Raw genomic sequence first — 15,063 nt, 5'->3', positions numbered from 1 at the left:
AAGAACAAGGGGCAATTTGCTTGAAAATCCCTCTCACGTCCTGTCTCTGATTAACAAACAAAATGTATCCGAATGGTCACGGAATTGGCAACTCTAAATCTCGACTAATAAATGCTCTGTCCTATACATTGGCAATAAAAATCAGAACACTAAATACAAGTTGGATGGAAACAATCTCGTAGACGACCCTCACTCTGTCAAGGACCTAGGAGTACTCATCTCAAATGATCTAAGCCCCAGAGCCCACTGTAACAACATTGCCAAAAAGGCATTAAGAGTTATTAACCTAATTTTGTGAAGCTTCTTCTCCGCTAACATTGTATTGCTAACTAGGGCATACAAAACCTTTGCCAGACCAATTCTCGAATACAGCTCATCTGCCTGGAATCCATACTGTATATCGGACATTAATGTGATTGAGTGGGTCCAGAGGTACTTCACAAGAAGAGCACTCCTCTACTCACAAAAGAATTCCCTATGCCATCAGAATTGAAATTTTGGGCTTGGACAGTTTGGAACTACACAGTCTGCAGTATGATCTAAGTACAGTACACAAAATTATCTTCTATAATGTCTTACCTGTCAACAACTTCTTTAGCTTCAACCTCAATAATACCTGAGCAAACAATCGGTACAAACTCAAGGTAAACCACTCCAAACTCAATTGCAGAAAATACGACTTCAGCAACAGAGTGGTCAACGTCTGGAATGCTCTACCTGAGTCCATTGTTATATCCTCTAACCCTCACAGCTTCAATCTTAAACTGTCTACCGTGGACCTCACCCCATTCCTAAGAGGTCCATAAGGGTGCGTGCATAAGCGCACCAGTGTGCCTACCGTCCCTGTCATACTGTCCCCATTTATTTGTATTCATTTCTTTCATTCATATCCATTTTTATATTTATACTTGCTGTCTTGTACATGTTTGACAAACTAGTAAATACAAATACAAACTGTAGAAGCCTTAGTTGCATTTGAGTTATCCTTTGAAACAAAGGAAGACCTTTCATATTCTTTGATCAATCTCATCATTTCCTCCTTCCAAAGAAAGAAATCAAATAAGAACATTGAATCAGACCTGGCCCGAATACAGAAAAAAATATTTTTTTCTAAAAGCATTGATTAACAGCCACGTTGACCAGAAGGGACATGGGCTCAGAACACAAGTGGCAGAGCTCACAACAGCAAGACAGAGTCCACTTCCTCAGAAGTGATCGGTTTAAATACAGTTTGAGTCCCATAAATTGAAGAAATCATTCCTGCTATTTCTGGAAATTTTCTTGGTCTCTTCATAAGACCAGACTCCTGCAGTATAAGTGTGTTGCAGCAAGTCTCCAATCTGTTCCAGTTGGAGTTCAATGACTTTCCAAATGCTGCCTCAAACTTTTCTTCACTGGTAGATTTTATGACACAACTATTTTATCTAGAGGCTGTGTTTGATGTGTTGGGAGTGAGAGGTAGTTTCATGCCTTCAAAAATTTTAAAGAAACTATCTAATTTCTGTCATCTAATTATCATGTAATTTTATAAATCCAGATGTCACAAGTTATTTTCAGTACTTTTCTAATTAAATCAATTGTGTTTGTGTGATCCTTTCCCTTTTTTTTTTTTAAATTAGATTTATATGCCGCCCTTCTCCAGAGACTCAGGGCGGCTTACAATGCTTTAAGCAATAGCCTTCATACTTTTGTATATTTTATACAAAGTCAGCTTATTGCCCCCACAAACTGGGTCCTCAATTTACCTACCTTAGAAAGGCTGGAAGGCTGAGTCAACCTTGAGCCTAGGGAGATTCGAACTTGCAATAATTGCAGACAGCTGAATGTTAATAACAGGCTTTTAGTCTGTTGAGCTATCCAGGCTCTCTTGAGTTGAGATCTTTGTGTGATCTGTGAGATGCTGGATAAGTCTCTATATTATTAGGTAGATTGCTCTTCAGGATGCATTATTTCCCTGAATGCATGGGATCTGCTATAACTCCTATGGGGCACTGTCATCCATCACCCCAACGTCATCTGCAGAGCTACAGTCATAGTCTATTTAGGTGTATTCTGCTACCCTCTGGGAATAATCCACTTTGCTCAGCTCTTTGAATTGAAAATCTTATTCTGGTCTTATGGCACTCCCAAGTTTCTCAGCTCTCACTGTAGCATGAGCAGCCTTTTTGTCTTTCACCTCATCTGGGGAAGTTTGCAGCTAGTTGTTTATATAGTTGTTTATTTAAAAAATGTCTTTGGAGACCTAGAAAAGGTAGTCTCACATGGTCAGCAGCTGCCTCATGAAGAGCCAAACTAAGCATGCCGCCTCAGCAGCAGAAGCAAGAAGACAACGAAGGTAGCTCAGGGCGGCAGGGGGCTCAGAGAACAGCAGAACTCAGAGCTGCAGGGGTCTGGGAGTGTAGGCTGGTGTGGGCAACTGCAACTGGGACTGGGTTGAGTCAGCTGCAGCTTTGTGCTTCACTTGTGAGCCAAGCTGGAGCTGGACTTTGTACTGTGCTGGAGCTCTGGGACTGCTTTTTGCCAAAGAGTTGTGATTTTCAATTGTGCTCACTTTTTTTAAAGTGCAGTGTTTCTGGGATCATTGGGATATCCTCAGTTCAGGCATGACTAAGCAGAAAATTGTATGCTTTAAACAGGTCAGAAGTTCTGCTATTAAAATGAATTGAACAATTAATGTTTAGCATAGTACTGTAGGAAGTTAGCACCCACCCCTCTCCTAGGAAAATGAGATATTTTAGGAAATATTAAAAGGGCAGAATATTTCCCCTAAAAGGGAGGCAGAAACTCAGCTCCCCACCTTTGTCAATGGGCCATTAAGGCCTGAGCCAGTCTATTCTACATAAAAAAGATCTACCTCCTTCAGGCAGAGCCATAGTAGGAATTGCCCAAAGCCTTTCCATTACATCATCACCCAGCAAGAGTCAACCAAGCCAGGAACTCAAAAGACAACCTACAAAGTTACCCCTGCATGGCCCCATGGGAGTCTGACAACCAATCAGAACACACACTCAAATTCAAAGCCCAACAGAGGGCATAAAACCCAGGCGCTCTCAGCATCTCTTCTCTTTTCTGCCCAGGATCTCAAGCCATGTGATCCTCTTCATCAATTAACCTTCATTCAAAGCAACTTCCATGAATCCAGTCTTTTTTCCCACTTGGAACTGAACCCAGATGGACATTTCTTCCAACAGTACAATGGATTAAAAGCCTAGAGTAACATATGCAAAATAACACAAGGAATTTGGGTCAGAACAATTACAGTTTACAAATATTAAATGACTTCATTTAGTAAGTACTTCATTCCATCTGTAATGCCAAGAAATAATATGAAGTATGGACTAAGAGAGTTTATTGTTTTCAAAACGGAATTAATTCTAAGATAGACTATGGCTGACAACATATTTTAATTTTGTTGCCTTTTATTCTATAAATTATTTCATAGAATAAGATAAGTACTTTATTCAGAGCGCTGCATTTCAGCAGAATGAAACATTTAGGAGTGGATAAATGGGGTTCTTCCTATTCTTTCAAAATGCAGCTATTTTCAGTATAAAAATACGATCACTACAATAATTATCATATATTTCATAATATGTCAGATGTGCATTGCAAATACATTTCCAATGATAATGGTAGGTAATCAAATAAAAATATTTCAAATAGTTTTAATCGTGATTCTTAGCATCTTTATTTTAAAATAATTTGCACAGAATCAAAAGAGTTTTCTCTGAAATAAATGTTTAGTGTTAGAATATAAAGTTCCAGTCTGGAGACCAATTCATGCATATTCAAATAAAGATATATTTCATGCATTATTCTCAGCTTGTTTGTGTTGGCTTGCTTAATTTTGATTTTATTAATTTTTCAAGTCTGATCACTGTGATTGTATATGGTTTATGAGTTAGCAAGATGGGTGAAACTGATCTGTGACTTCACAGGACATCAAATCTTTTAAGCCTAAGAAATCTAAGATGATTGTCATTCGAAGCAACAAATTATTACCTCAATAGCAAAGCCATCTATAGACAGACTTGGCTAAATCAGTCGTCACCTTTCAGAAGCTAATTTCTCTTGCTGACTCTTTATTATATTTTAAATGGATTATAAACTGGAGTTATAATGAAGTATTTGGCAATGGCACAGAATAACAGCAATAATAGCAATAGTCAGCAAACAAGAAATATAACAAAAGGCAAACGTTGTTGTTTTGATTATAAAGCATTACTGAGCTTTTCTATTTTGAAAAAAGATTACAAAGGCCAAAGTTAACAGGAAGACTTTGTATCCATAAGACTAAAATAGAACCAAGTATTTTTTTAATAGGATTACGTGTTTTTTCAGAAATTTCTGTGTTGCTTCCAGTAAGGAAACACACAAAATCATATGTCTGATGATCAGCAATCCCAGATTTCACAATAATTTTCCCTACTGGTTCTGTGGGCGTGGCTTGGTGGTCATGTGACTGGATGGGCATGGCTTGGTGGTCATGTGACTGGGTGGGCGTGGCATGGTTATGTGACTGGGAAAACCAACTATCACCCTTTACACAAAAATAACACAAAAGCTACACAACTGACTCACACACAATGCAAAAGCAGCTGGCCCCTGCAACAAGCAAGAACCTCACAGAGTCACAGAGAGCTCAAAAACAAACTATCACACTTTACACAAAAATACAGGTTCAGGCAATAGGTAGTTTAAAAATGCTTTAAAAAGTAAAAAAAAAAGTTTCCACCATCGTATGGCACAGCTGATTGTCAGAACCTTTTTAAAACTTTTTTTCAGCATTTTTTTTACTACCTATTCCTCAAAGCGGTAGTAAAATAATGCTTTAAAAAAGTTTTTAAAAAGTTCCGAGGATCAGCTGTGCCACGTGATCGTTGGAACTTTTTTTTACTTTTTAAAACATTTTTTTAGTACCGGTTTGGGCAAATTAGTTGCATTTTCACTACCGAACGGGTAGTGAAATGCTATCGGTTCGGGCGAACCACCCCGAACCAATAGCATTTCACCCCTGGCTCTCCTCTCTCCCCACTTAAGACTGGGGCAGCTTCTCTAAAACTCCTGGAAGAGTTCAGTGCACGCTCTCACACACTCTCCTCCCTTCCCACTTAAGACTGGGGCAGCTTCTGCAAAAACTCTAGGAAGAGCTCAAAGCTCTAACCCTGTGCATCAGTCCACTGGCCAGTATAATCCCTCTGCCAGCTCGCCCCCCCCATCTGCTGGCCTGCACCCTTTGACCTTACCTTTGCAAGTAGTGGTGAGCAGAAGTGCATGGGCAGCGATGAGCAGAAGTTCACAGAAGTGCAGCTGCATTCTGCAAGGTAAATATAGGCTGGAGGAGGAGAAATGAGGGTTGTGGGAAAAGCCAGCCATGAAAGGAATGGCTGGGAGGCGAGGGATGGGGCTTAATCCAGGGGTGAAATGCTCCCAGTTCGGACCGGCTCAGGCGAGTAGGTAGCGATGATGGCCGGTGGTTTGGAGAACCGGTAGCAATGGCAGCTGGACACTCTGCCCACTTGCCCCATTCCCTGGAGCGAGGAATGCACCATTCCCCGACTCCAGCCTTGCCACGGAGCCGCTGCTGCTCGCCCTTCGCCACGCGGTGTATCCTACTGCTCACCTTTCTCCCATGGCTGGCTGTCAGGGAAGGCAAGCACCCGAAAGTTACCGGAGTCGCTCACTCTCCTCCTTGAATGAGCCGCTCTGGTCCATGCGCCGGCTGCACAAGCACACACCGTTTATTTAATTCACTCATCAGTGGAAGATTGGGTGTGCGCTTGCGCAGCCAGCGCATGGACCAGAGCGGCTCATTCAAGAAGGAGAGTGAGTGACTCCGGTAATGTTCGAGCGCTTGCCTTCCCTGACAGCCAGTGGCGGAAGAAAGGTGAGCAGTAGGATTCCGGGGAATGGGGTTGTGTGGCGAAGGGCGAGCAGGCAGTGGCTCCGTGGCAAGGCCGGAGTCAGGGAATGGTGCATTCCCCATTCCCCGGAGTCGGTGGGCAGAGCTGCGGGAGAAAGGTAAGGACACGCCAGCAGAATAGAAATTTAAAAAGTTTTCCTGCTTGGTGGGAGGGGGTCTTGTGATTGAGTGGGCGTGGCTGTGAGTGACATTGAGTTGGCCAGCCCACTGAGTCACAGGACACCCCCCCCACCAAGCCACGCCCACAGAACCGGTAGGGAAAAATTTTAGATTTCACCCCTGGCTTAATCCCACCACTGCACGGGCCAGATAGATTGTATCGGTGGGTCATATCCAGCTCGTGGGCCATTGTTTGAGGATCCCTGTTCTAGATGTACTACACACTTCATATTAGTACTATCTTGCCATACCTGCTCTAAACTTGCATATTTAGATATGTACCGGTAGTAATTTCTTTTCTTCCCCAACTAGTTACCTCATTTAATCTTTATTTTTCACTTTATCTCAATATACCTTCCACTGTCAAAAGCTGATGCGGGATATTTTTGCAAGCATATAGACTAGATGAGCAACAGTACAAAAACATTTTATTCTAGTTGAAATGCAATCATTTTTCCTGAACTAGATCATATTTAAATTGCATCTATAAAGAAGGTGATTAGAATAGTTCTGCAGGTAATACAACAGCTGATTCTGATGTTTTGTCACTATATATTGTTGAAATGATTTTATTAAAAAAAAATGAGATAAATTTGACAATTTCTTGTGATGGTGTTATTAGTGTACCAGTAGGTGGCACTTAACTACAAATTGACTCATTGGAATCTCTTTGTATAGTAATGGTCTGTAGGATGTAGGTGAAAGAATGGAGCATGTGGGACAACATGTATCCTTGTAGAGCAGTCCAGGACTGACAAATTCCACAACTGACTATTCATCTCAGGGCAGAATTGGAAGGATCAAATTCATGATACTGTATGTTTTTAAATACAAGGCTTATTTTTCATATTGTTTCCTGTGAACTGTCCTGATATTATTATTTGTTTTACTTTTCCATTATGTATAAAAACACAATGCAAGCAAAGTTAAAGCAAACATTTTTAATAGGACAATTTGTTTTAAAAAAAACCTGTGAAATATAGATTCTGCCTAAGAGACTCATCTTTGAGGAACTTTGACCATCTTAGATTGGATTCTCTTATTTTTTCCTCAGAGTTTCTAGATATTTGCATATTCAGACTAAGAATAAATTATAACCATGGAAAATAAACATGATTGCTTTTGTTGCATGTGCTTCTTCTCTCCAAAAGTTAAGGGTTAATTAAATAGTTTGAGCCAGGCACCATAATTAGAGTAAAACAGCTGAAAATACGTGTTGGTCTTGATTTTATGCATTTATATACTTTTTTTCATACAAACAGCTGAGGAAAAGTTCTTAAAGAAATACTGAGTTACTTCTAAAACTTTTGTAGCAGTGGTGGGTTGCTACCGGTTCACCCCGGATCGGGCAAACCGGTAGCGGCAGTGGCAAGAGGCTCCACCCACCCACCTGGATGCTTCTGCGCGTGCGCGCAAATGCACGCACACCCATGAGTAAACCAGTAGCGACGGGTTTTGAAACCTGATCCTGTTTTGTAGGTGATATAGGCAGTCATAAAGTGCAACATAGACCAGGAGGTTATCTTTTTCCTGCCAAAAATAATTGACTTCAGCTCCCAGTTAAAAGAATCAGTAGAAAAATTCATATCTGCAAGGCCTAATGGAAGAACTGGCTCTGAAGAGTATAATAAAAATTAGTCACGCGAAGGAGTAAAAGGTGTAGAAATTAATTAATTAGAAATTAATTAGAAATGTATAGTATAAATGACACCAGATACTTATTCATGTACATATGTATAAACACTGCGAATCCGATGTTAAACAGAATTGTTACTATATTTTATCTGTGTAAAAAAAAAATCAATAAAAATTGTATTAAAAAAAAAATTAGTCACGCATCCAAAATTAATCATAAATTCTGACACTTTTTCAGAAAATGTAGGAAACAGTTAAATATTAAACCCTGGGGACCAAAATTATTGCCCTCAAATTCTAGATGCCAAGTATCATCTATGCCTCTTTATTCTATGGTCAGAATACATAAATGTACTTTTACTCCAAATAGCCCATGGCTCCGGTTTTAGGGGAACTCCAAATGAGCTGTTTCTTCTTCAGAATACAAAAATCTGCTTTCCTTACAAGCCATTTGTCTCCAAGAAGTATGTTTGACAACTTATCCAAGGAAGGGGGTATAGTATAGTAGCTGAGTTTCTAGAATAGAATTCTGGAGATCTTAAACATCCTCTGCCAGAAACCCCCTGGAAAACTATACCCTGTTTTGGAATACACAGATTGATAGTTCTGAATGTCACCACCTATTTACCAATTGTCCTGGTGTTTTCCTTCTAAATTCAGTATGTGAGAGAGACAAGGCTGTTTTTATACTGTGCTGACTTTCTGGAAATTAAAAGGAAGAAAAAAGAAGGGGGGAGAGAAATAATTTTTCTTATAAATAATAATTTTTCTTATAAATGCAACTTGTCTGTATAGCTTAGAGATTTATAGTTGGAGGATTTAGCCCTTTGGAAATAGAGCAAGTCAACAAAAAATAAACAAACGTTATTAGAACAAAAAAATATAAAATTCAAAAATCTCAGTTTAATTTTTAATATAAATATGCAGTGCTCCAGAAGGACCACAAGATGGTGATGGTCTGCCACAAAATCTCCTGTAAATTGTTTAGGATTCAGATTAAATAATATCCTTGTACATATTCAAGTTGATTAAAAATGGATACAAAACCACATTCATAATTTTTACAGAGGAATAGAGACAATATGTCACATAAACAAAATGAAAGAAAAAATCTAATACAAACCTCTGGCTAGATGTATCTATTCAAACATAATGCTGTCTGGAGCATCTGTTCCTCTGCTTCACATTCACAACAGATAATCAACATAAACTGAACTTCGCATCACTCAGGACAAAGTATTATTGCACAAGTGGAAAAGTATCAGTAATCTTCTAAGTCTTTATTTATTGATTAGCCCTTGGGCTATATCAAAGTGCAAAGTTCCAAAAACAAATTATTACTAAAATTTGATAAAAGCGATTTAAAATGGAATTGGATAAAATACAATTTAAAATGAAATTGGAATAATCTGGAGTAATCTTCTTAAAACAGGGGTGTCAAATTCGCGGCCTGCAAGCCGGATGCATCATGCGCTGTCTATGCTCATGCCCGATTTAGCAAAGGGGGGGAAGTCGTGATACGTCATATGACGACGTTGTGACGATGCATGTTTGACACCCCGGCTTAAAAACAGCAAAGAATCTTTGCCCCTTTATTTTCACAGGCCAAAGCCAACTTCTTTACTAGGCAGTAAAATCTATTTTCAAACAACAGTTAGATTTCAACTTTGGGGAAGGTATATAAAAATGTATTTCTTGTTAATATACTTCAGTACTTTTTGTCACCATATCCTTATAGTCAAAGTAATATTTAGGAGATAATGAGCAACGTAAACATGTTTTGTTCCTTAACTTCTGGAAATCAAAGAATATAAAAGATTTCCAAATAAAATGGAACATGTTACTTTGCCATTTATACTGATGAAGTGAACTTCCATTCAATTATATTGTCTCTTTTTTATTATTAAAAAGCAACATTTAGTTCTGGTATTTCTTAAATAATTCTGCAAGGTTATAAAGTGAACAGACAAACAAATGGCAATTAAGAGATTCCTAATCAAGTTTGGAATTGGTCTGAGTAGACACTAACCAAAATTAGTTTTTCTGAAGAGCCTAGAATAAGGAAAAGCAATTAATTTGCAAATTTGTGATTAGTAATAAAAAATGCACTGGAGGGGGGTCGCTGATAATTTATTGGAAAGAGGGGCTTCTGATGGACAAACTTTGATTTCCATAAATTTATGATCTGCTTTTTAAATTGTTCATACTAAATCTTTAAGTGTCTACAGAATAGTTTTTTATATGTCCAATAATTAAAGATTATGGCTGTGTAACAGTTTGGGTTTAGTTTCCAAAAGATGTTTTACCCCTTTAGAGGTTCCATACCTTTTCCAGGATTGTATGCTGTTACATGATTCCAGAAAATGTACAACTACTTTTAAGAGTTACAGATAGGTGTTACGTATATGCTCTCACATACTCTGAAGCACAATTTCCGAATTATTTCATAAGTGTTCTTAGTCTTCCTAATAATCTAGATGGAGAAATAAAAACTCTTTAATGATCACAGCAAGGGCATTATTTCATAATCCATTGGAAAAGGCAATGGATTAAATATTAAAAAGATAAAAGTAATGATGACAGGTACGGCAACCAATAGTGGAATTGACAATGGAGACATTAAAGTGATACGTAGATAATTTCTACCTTTTAGAACCAACTATTACCAGGAAAGGAATCAGCAGTCAAGAAATATGCTGCAGACCTGCACTTTGCAAAGTAGCAGTGAAGACCTTGGAGAAGATATTCAAATGCCATGATGCTTACAAATATCAGAATTGTGCAGACAATGCTTTTCCTTGTGACACTCTATGGAAGCAAAAGTTGGACTTTGAAAAAGCAGAATAGAAAGAACTTTGATGCTTTTGAACATTAGTACTGAAGAAGACTCTTTAGAATATCTTGGATAGATAAGAAAATAAACAAAACGGATCATCAAACTAATGTAGCATTCTCATTTTAAAGTACCATTTTAAAGTACTCATTTTAAAGTACCAATGACCAGACTCAAATTATCCTATACATTATAGTCTCTCTGGAGAAATCCATAATGCTAGGAAGGGTGAAAGGAAAAAGAAGAGGATGACTAATAGCAAGCTGAACAGATTCCATTACATGGTAATGGATGTACCTTTGAAGGATAATATTTGCAGTTCAGGATTGAGATGAAGAGTCCTTGGTGCTCTCTGAGCTCAGTTGTTTCCTTGCAGATGTTTCATTAACCAAACTGGGTAACATCATCACTGCTTAAGTTGGTTTGTGTGCTACGCTGATTTGATGTGGTTGTCTGTTGGTGGTTTCTGAGAAGTTTTTGATGTATGGCAGTATTACCCTTTTTACAGCTTCTGCTTGTTGTACTATATTAGATTGAGTGGTCAGCCACTTTTTAATAAAATTGCATGGATATGAATTTTGTTGGAAGATATTGTATACATGCTCTATTTCCTTTCTCTGTTGTTCAGGGCTGCTACAGTGTGTTTGCACTTCTGTAAATAAGAGTTCTTATACAGCTTCTTTTGTGATAGGTTAGGATATTGCTTCAGTAGTGGAGCACTTGATTGATGTGGGTGGTTTTTCAGTACACTTGTGTTTCTAGTTTGCTATCACAGTCTCCGCTGATCAGGATGTCCAGGAAATGTAGTGTGTTGTAGTTTACTTCTCCCTGGTAAATTGGATTCCTGTGAAGATGTTGTTGATGTTTTTGTGTGTGTGGTCTAATTGTCCTTTTTTATTATGGTGAAGATCTGGTAGATCCATATATACCAGATCCATATATTGGGTTGTACTTGTGGAAGTGCTATCACTTCAAGACTTTGCCTAATGACCTCCGCTATGAAACCTGAAAGCGGTGGTCCCATAGATCACCGCTTATTAAAAATTAATAAAGTATATCACCAATATACCTTTGTTGATAGGTTTGTCCATCTAATTGAAAGTATGTGATTACACAGAGGTTTATAAAATCCATAATTCTGGGTCTTTCAATCTTTGTGTATGTGGTTAAGGGGAAGAGCCTTCTCTGTGGGAGCACCTCCCCTCTGGAACGAGCTACCTCCCGGAATACGGCTGATTCCGGATCTCCGCACTTTCCGTAAGGCCCTGAAGACGTTTTTATTTCAGCAAGCCGGCCTGGCCTGAATAGGTTTTATGGGTTAGTTTTTTAATTGTATTGCTAGGGGTTTTAAATTGGGGCGGCTATTTAATTTAATTTATTTTTAATTATTTTAACTTTTATATTGTATGTTATTTTAATTCTCGGCTGTTCATCGCCCTGAGTCCCTTTGGGGAGAAGGGAGGGATATAAATTTAATAATAATAAAAAAAAGTTGGGTGCACTATGGATCAATGTTGTCATAGATTCTTTGGCTAATTCCAGATCTATGAACAAGGAAAGGGCTATGACAAAGGATGTACCTCAAGCATCAGGTTGTGAAACAATCATCATGGAGAAAATCTATGTGATTCTAAGAGTCAACACTGGCTTGATAGCACAAACTCAATAAAAACAGTATCTTCATTAGTTAACTTGCAACCTGGAAACAGGAGTAACATGCATGTGAGTCATATGAATAAGTCTGTCTGATAAGTTTTTTTATAGCAGGATTTGTAGGTACAGTCCCATCAGGAGGGGGAAATAACATCAAAACACTCATAGTATTTTGTTTCTTCATTTCTGATCAACACTTTAAAATCATTTATACGTAATATATTTCACCAAACATACTATCAGTTTTATTTCAGCTTCAACATGTTAAGCATTGTATGGCAATATTTTGTTTTCAGTACTCACTGTATGGTTGCTAAGTAACTGTGCAGAAGCAGCAATCTGCACGGCTCTTTGTTTGGCTTAACATACAGGCGTTTGAGGTATGTGATGATACCAGCACTACCACTAACAAACACATTTCTCTTGCAGAGTGTGTGAATGGGTCAATCAGGTTGTGAGAAAATTTTACATTAGAACACTTACCCCCTTCTTTAAAAAGGTATTATCTCCACAAACAAATGAAATATATACAAACTTTGAAACATTGATATAAATCTCAAAAATGGCAATTTAAAAAGGATAAGGAGGAGAAAGAGGAAGAGGAGGAGGAGGAGGAGGAGGAGGAGGGAGAAGAATCTTGAACATTACATAAATTTAATTCCCAGTATCATGTATTTTTCAAGCAACAAATAAAAAAGAAATTCTGAAATTTCTGCTTCAGAGAAATAACCTAATAATAAAAATTAGCCAGAAGATCATACTCGACTCTGTTTTAAACATTTTGCAACCTTACTGCTTTGTAAACCATAGTATGTAAATTTAATAACATGTATTAAAAGTTATGTGGGTGCAATGACTCAGCATTTAAGTTGACAGCTGGGTTAAGACCCCAGCACTGCGCAACGGGTTGAGCTCCTGTTACTTGCTTCAAGTCCTGCCACACCTAGGAGTTTGAAAACATGCAAATCTGAATAGATGAATAGGTACCACTTCAGTGGGAAAGTAGCAGTGTTCAGTGTGCCTTTGACATATAGCCATGATAATCACATGACCACAGAAATGTCTTCAGACAATGCTGGCTCCCTCAGCCATCCCCTAAAGTCAGACACCCCTGGATTGGGGAAACCTTTATCTTTATTAAACAGATAAGATGAAGGTAAACCAAGAAATGTAATTGAACTAGAACAAAGGAAAATATATGGTTTAAAATGTGTATTAAGAGTATAAAAGATGAGTATATAAATGCCTGTTGAAATTTCAGAAGATTGTAAATCAATATATACTATATATAAATAAACAAAAAAAATGTCATGAAAAATTACCAGATGTAATAATACCATTGTTATCCTCTGGTAAAATTCCAGAGGATAACAATGATCATATGTTGCCCTTAAAAGAACAAAGGAAGCTAAAGTAACTTAAAAGCAAACAGATTTAATATGGCACAGCTTTCCACAGACTAGAGCTCTCTTCATTATATGCTTGAATTGTTATCCCCAGTGACAGATATACATGTGGTTAGGATGGCCATGTGTTTTCCTTTACAGAAAATAGTCCTTTACTGAAAAATGCCCTTTCTTTAAAGTTTATGTCACCTATACCCAGTTCAAATATCAGGAACTGCAAGAATGGAGAGTGGGAGCCTCAAAGCTGTCTTTTAAGACCATTTGGATATCAGATACAGTAGAAGAAACAGCTGGATACCTAGATAAAACCTTCCATTTTGCAGCATGATCTACTGCACTGCCATGTAAAAACATTGTTCATTATTTATAAAGTTTTCATCCGTACTTCAGAGTAAAGTAAGAGTAAAGTTCAGCTAGGGTTTTGGTGACCATATGGAGATATCCAGGCAGCTTGCTTAGCAAATAGCATTGAAGCAGTTGGCAGTTGCCTTCTTTTGGATGTGTGGATAGGTGGGTGTATAACTCAATTCTGTTTACAGTCCTAAGATTCTCTGGTAGTCTCCTAACCAAATACTACGGTCACTAGGACTGATCTTGCTTACCTACAAGTCCCAAAGTGAAGGGCCTGGTGGCTCAGCAGACTAAAAGCATTGTGATTAACACCAGCTGTCTGCAATTACTGTAAATTCGAATCTCACCAGGCTCAAGGTTGACTCAGCCTTCCATCCTTTCTAAGGTAGGTAAATTGAGGACCCAGTTTGTGGGGGCAATAAGCTGACTTTGTATAAATATACAAAAGTATGAAGGCTATTGCTTAACGCATTGTAAGCCGCCCTGAGTCTCTGGAGAAGGGCGGCATATAAATCAAATTTAAAAAAAATAATAATGCCAATTTGCCTCCTTTGTCCTTTGTGTTTTTTATAATGCATTCCACAGTTTTGGTAGTGTAAGTGGCCACACTGAAAGTAAAGTGTGATCTATGAAGCTAAAACATTCTGAAAACAGCAGGGCTGGCAGTGGAAATGACTTTCAGTGCAAAAATTGAGTATATTTAGTGGAGCCCAAGACATGTCCCACTTCAGGTGTGAAAGCAGCTGCTACCTCTACCAGCTTTATACTTTGTGTCTTGTTCAAAGGGGCTCCTTCTCAGAGCAAGACACTGTGGGCGAAGTGTCCATGGAGACTGCTGGTGCTGCCACAGCACAGATGGTCTCCATGGACACCATGCTCACAATGCTTCCCTCTGAGGAAGGACTCCTCAGAGCAAGCCATTGGGATTTGACGAGCACTCTGAAAAAAAGTAGTTGCTATTTTTCTACTCTCCAGGTGATCAAGCTTTGCTGATCATGGCTGTTATTTATTCCTATATGCCAGTGAGAGTTTGGCATAGTTAATAATAGCTGATTCAGCCATTGATTTTCAGTATTAGAAGGGATATCAGATCTGGGCTGCAA

The sequence above is a fragment of the Pituophis catenifer genome, unplaced genomic scaffold (genome assembly GCF_029215685.1).
Source record: "Pituophis catenifer annectens isolate HBS135680 unplaced genomic scaffold, rPitCat1.0.hap2 SCAF_4, whole genome shotgun sequence".
In the NCBI taxonomy this organism is placed as follows: Eukaryota; Metazoa; Chordata; class Lepidosauria; order Squamata; family Colubridae; genus Pituophis; species Pituophis catenifer.
Note: the sequence above shows the minus strand (reverse complement) of the source record.